The sequence below is a fragment of the Diceros bicornis genome, chromosome 29 (assembly GCF_020826845.1).
Source record: "Diceros bicornis minor isolate mBicDic1 chromosome 29, mDicBic1.mat.cur, whole genome shotgun sequence".
Classification (NCBI taxonomy): domain Eukaryota; kingdom Metazoa; phylum Chordata; class Mammalia; order Perissodactyla; family Rhinocerotidae; genus Diceros; species Diceros bicornis.
The window spans coordinates 27,914,924-27,920,621 of NC_080768.1; positions in this window are offsets into that span (position 1 = coordinate 27,914,924).

The window sequence follows — 5,698 nt, forward strand, 5'->3', positions numbered from 1 at the left end:
CCAAGATGACGGCCTCGCGGCGCAGTTGGCACGAGGCCTCTGCTCCACTCGAGCCTCTCCGCAGGACTGCTGAGCGTCCTCACGCCGTGGCAGTGCGCTGCCTTCAGCTTCCCTCACGTCCAAGCAAGGAAAGACCTAGTTTCTAAAGTTGCACGCCGTCACTTCCACTTCATTTTATTTCTTGGAATCCAGTCACTAAGTCCGTCGCATACTCGGGGCGGGGACTAGGCTCCACCTTTTGATGGAGGCGTCCAGGAATCCATATTCACGTTCTAAAGCCACCAGCGTACCCACACATCCATTTACACCTGGGTTCCGCCCTGGGGCACTGTCAGCATCTCTTAGGGGCTCCACACCGTGGGGAAGTGGCTTTAGGAAGGGCTGCTATCTATTAATGGGCACGGCACGCGACATCATCAAAGATCTTCCTCTGAGAATCTTCTGTAAATGCTGTCTTATTAACTTACTATTAGTTCCTAGTAAATTGTGAATTACTAATAAGTTACTAGTGAATTACTAATTCTTTGCTAATTAACTGTGGTGGTAAATTGTGTTTTTGTTGTTTTTACTTATGAAAGTAATATAATTTCATTTTACACAACTTAAGGAGTGAGGAGGAAATATTTCTCATTCCATGGCCCACCCTCAAGCACCACCACTTTTATCATTTTGGTGGCTGATTCTTAGTGTGCAGTCCAACCATTAATGAAGGTGAAGGATGATCCTTTAATCTTAGGGCTTTATAATCCCCACTGTAGACCTGCTGTTTAATCACAAGAGGGCACCAGGAAACAGGATAGTTTTTCCCCTATTGCTTCGCAAATGGTTTCTCTTGGAGAGTTTTATTATCCTTAGTAATCTGACCCCTATTAAGACTACTTTAGACTTCAGTACTTTATTAAACATAAACTAGGAACAGTTCTTTTCCTGCCTCCTTCAAAGGGAGATATATTTTAATATTTCAGAGCATTCACCAGGAGTAGACCCAGTGACACTAAACACAGCCAAATGGAGTTTCAGGCATTGTGTCCTCCCGCAGAGAAGCATTGCTGGTCCTCCTAGATACCTGGCAAAGAAAGGTTTGGTTAAATCTTCTTTGCTGGCATTCCTCTCAAAAGAGTTTCAGCACTAACTTCATGTGAGTTTGAGCGCTAAGTCTCTGAATTTAGATTTTTCGTTTCTTAAACCAATTCAGCTTTCCTATGGTTCAGATCGTTGAACCAGTCTCTATTCTCTGTGAAAAATATGCCCGATGCTCAAGGCCCACCTGATTTTTACAACTAGTAAATAGGCTAGTCTCTGATGGGCTAAGCACTTCTCTAATTTTGTGTGCTTTCAAAAGTCAGTCATTCGTTCCCAAACTTGTTTATGCAAATTGTACTTAATAATTACATAATTTAACTCAATATTACCAAAATCAAACAGATATGAGTGTGAAGAGTTGTAATCTCTATGAAAATAAGTTGAATGCTTGGAAAAGACCTGATAAAGACAGGTCTTTATCAAGAAAAAAAATGCTGTGGAATTAGGTGTGGGCAAAACAAATGTGAAAGTTTGGGTGGACGACAGAGTTGTAAAAATCTAGATGAATTCTGCCCTCACTTTTCTCCACAAGTGTCTCCAGTCCTCACTCCACTGAAACTAAAATTGACAATGCTACTTGCTGTGTTAATGGATGTCTTGTGTGGAGCCACAGTGAGTAGACCCCACTTAAAGAAAAGGCCTTAGCCTGCTAATCAAAGGAGTGATAGATGAATGGACTTGTATATGTTTTAAATTAAAAATAAAGTTTTAAGGATATTTACTATAATTTTGTGATTCCCCAAGTTAACTGACTTTTCTCTTTAACTGACCGACTACAGATCCTGACTACATAGGGCAAGAGAGCTTCCATGGTATAATTCCAGGAACTGCAACCATACATGGCTACAGGGAAATGAATTTCCTGGACCTCAGCTTGCTAATGACTTACGTACACTTTCAAAGGAATAACCTCTTTTTTACAAAGATTATACAAAGTCCCTTATCTCTGAGTTAGATGTGCTTGATTTTTAATATAGCAGATTTTTATATCTTAATTACCTATAATGTGTCTAAGCCTACTAGCTGAAAGAATGGTTTCAGGCCTTTCAACTTATCCTGTAACTGTGCCTAAAATATGTTTTTACTTTGGCCTTTTCACTTAAGGCTGGCTGGCACAATTGTAGATGTTGATCTGTATGGCTTAGATGCTTAGCGCCCAAAAGGAAGACTGTGACTTGGTATTTACCCCTGTAGTTATGGAACCTCTGCCATCATGCTCAATACATTTTTTAATTGGAAAAAGAATGACCCACACCCGATCCATACAATAGTCTTGACATTCTAACATTGTCATAATGCAATAAGAAAAATTAGAAAGCTCTTTACCGAATTATAGATAAATTATTAAATTTTGCTTGTATCAGACGACAGAAAATCAAGTGCATTTGAGTTTTGAATATAGAAATATGAAGGAGGAAGACTCATGCTGTAAAGGACACTTTGCTGAAGTTACCTTCCTCTTTCTGCAGTATATGAGGGCCCCTTCCCTGTATTTCAAGCTTTGCGTAACAGAGGAGCCATATTAGATCAAGGGCAAGCATCCATCCCCCTCTTCCCCTTTCTCAGCAGATCCTCAAATTTTGTTCAGCTGTCCACCCATTCTGCAGGTAAACCTTAAATCAGTCCATGCCAGTGAATGTTTGGCCTTTTCCCTGGTCCACAGGAGTGCCTATAATTTAAATTCGCCTAATACAAGCTAAGGGAAGAATTTATCATTGGGGAAGGAGATTTTCCTTCTCCCACTGGATGTGAATAGGAGAACATGGTGCCAGTTTGCTGCTGGCAGCCACCTTACCACCATGAGCGGAGGCAGCAGAATGGAAAGATAGAAAAAATATAGGTGCTTCAAGACATAGTTGAACTTAACCTTGGAGCCTACCTAATTCTGGACTTGTTAGGTGAGATAATACATTTTCTCACTGTCTCAGCAAGTGTGACCTGGGTTTTTTGTTACTTACATAAATTTTGTATCCTAACTGATACAGAATACCAAAATTTTCCAAGAAATTTTGCCTCAATTTTTTGGAGACCTGCTTTGCTGATGTAGTTAGCACGTACCTGGTCTGCCTATTGAGCAATCCAGCACTGCCAGCTGCAGCATGGATGGCAAATTTAAGAGAGGCAAGACTGGATGGATAAGGAGGCCAGATAAGAGGCTTGGTTAACAAGAGATGATGGTGGCTTTGGGATGTATCAATAAAGATATGGACAAGTGGAAAAATTAGAGATATTTAGGAGGCAAAATTGATAAGATTCAGGGGTGGATTACATATCAGGGGAAGGGAGAGACAGAGTACCAAGCATGACCTAGGGGTTTCTATCTTGTCTCAGTAGATGGATGGTAGTCCACTCACTAAGAGCACAGGAGGAGGTCAAGGTTTGACACTGAAGAGCAAGAGTTTGATGTTGGACACATTGGGTTTTAGATGTCTTTGAGAGATCCAATTTAGATTTTTCTATAGCAGCTTGAGATATAATTTATCCTTTTAAAGTATATAATTATGTGGTTTTTAATACAGTCACAGAGTTACACAATCATCAATACTAATTTTTTTTTTTAACATTTTCATCACTCCAAAAAGAAAACCCCATACCCATTAGTAGTCATTCCTCATTCCTCCTTCCTCCTAACCCCTGGCAACCACTAATCTACTTTCAGTCTCTATGGAGACTATTTCAGATGTTTCATATAAATGGAATCATACAATATGTGGTCTTTTGTGACTGGCTTCTTTCACTTAGCATAACGTTTTCAAGGTTCATATATGTTGTAGCATGTATCAGTACTTCATTCCTTTTTATGGCTGAATTATATTCCATTCTATGGATATACCTCATTTTGTTTATCTAGTCATCATTTGGTGGACATTTGAGTTGTTTCCACTTTTTTTTTTTTTTTTTTTTTGCTATTAATAATGTTGGTATAAGCCTTCATGTACAAGTTTTTTGTGGGAACAAGTTTTTATTTCTCTTAGTGTATACCTAGGAGTGGAATTGCTGGGTCACATGGTAACTCTATGTTTAACTTTTTGAGGAACTGCCAAACTGTTTTCCAAAGTGGTTGCACCATTTTACATTCCCACCAGCAGTGAATGGGGATTCCAATTTTTCCACATCCTCACTAACACTTGTTAATATCTGTCTTTTTTATTTTAGCCATCCTAGTGGGTATGAAGTGGTATCTTGTGGTTTTAATTTGTATTTATATGATGGCTAATGATGTTGAGCATATTTTCGTGTGCTTATTCGTCATTTGTATATTTTCTTTGGAGAAATGTCTACTCATATCCTTTGCCCATGTTTTATTGGGTTGTCTTTTTATTGTTGAGTTATAGGAGTTATTTATATAACTTTTCTGGATACTAGACCCTTATGAGACATATGATTTGCAAATAATTTCTCCCATTTTGGGGGTTATCTTTTTATTTTCCTAATATGTGTTATGGATTGAATTGTGTCCCCCCAAAAAAAGGTATGTTGGAGTCTTAACCCCCAGTCAGAATGTGTTAGAACCTTAGAATGTATTCTTATTTGTAGATAGAGCCTTCATAGAAGTAATACAGTTAAAATGAGGTCATTAGAGTAGGCCCTATTCCAGTATGACTGGAGTCCTTATAAAATGGAGAAATTTGAACACAGGCAGATAGGCATAGAGGGAAGATGATATAAAGAAACACAGGGAGAAGACAGCCATCTACAAGCTAAGGAATGAGGCCTGGAACAGAACCTTTCCTCATGGACTTCAGATGGAATCAACCCTGCTGAAACCTTGATTTCAGACTTCTAGCCTCCAGAACTCTGAGACAATAAATTTCTGTTGTTTGAGCCACACAGTTTGTGGTACTTTGTTACAGCTACCCTACCAAGCTAATACAGTATCCTTTGAAACACCAAAGTATTTAATTTTGATGAAGTCCATCCAATGTATGTATTTTTTTCTTTTGTTGTTTGTTTTCAATGTCATATCTAAGAAACCATTACCTAATCCAAGGTAACAAAAATTTACATTTCCTTCTAAGGATTTTATAGTTTTAGCTCTTACATTTAGGTCTATGATCCATCTTGAATTAATTTTGTATATGGTGTGAGGTAGGAGTCCAACTTCATTCTTTTGCATGTGGATATCCCTGCAAAAGATTATTCTTGGTTGAAAATATTATTCTTTCCCCCATTAAGTTGTCTTGGCACCCTTGTCAAAATTCAGTTCACCATAGATGTATGAGTTTATTTCTGAACTCTTAATTTTATTCCATTAATCTATATGTTTATCTTTATGCCAGAACCACACTATCTTGGATTATTGTAGCTTGTAGTAAATTTTGAAATTGAGAAATGTGATTCCTCTAAGTTTGTCCCAAACTAGATTTTGATATGGGTAATAAAATATATGAGTGTGGAACTCAGAGGAGAATTTCCCAAACCCAAGCTTGGTTTCTGAGACTTGTCTATTAGCACTAACATCATCTCTGATAAGTGTATTATAGTGCATTAGTATTCTGGCTTTTTGCTCAATTATAAACTCAATTTCTCTCTCTACCCTGCTATATTAATATATTTCTACAGCTTGAGAATTCCTATGCTGGTTATAGTCAAAGGAGCAGGGAAACTTGCTGGA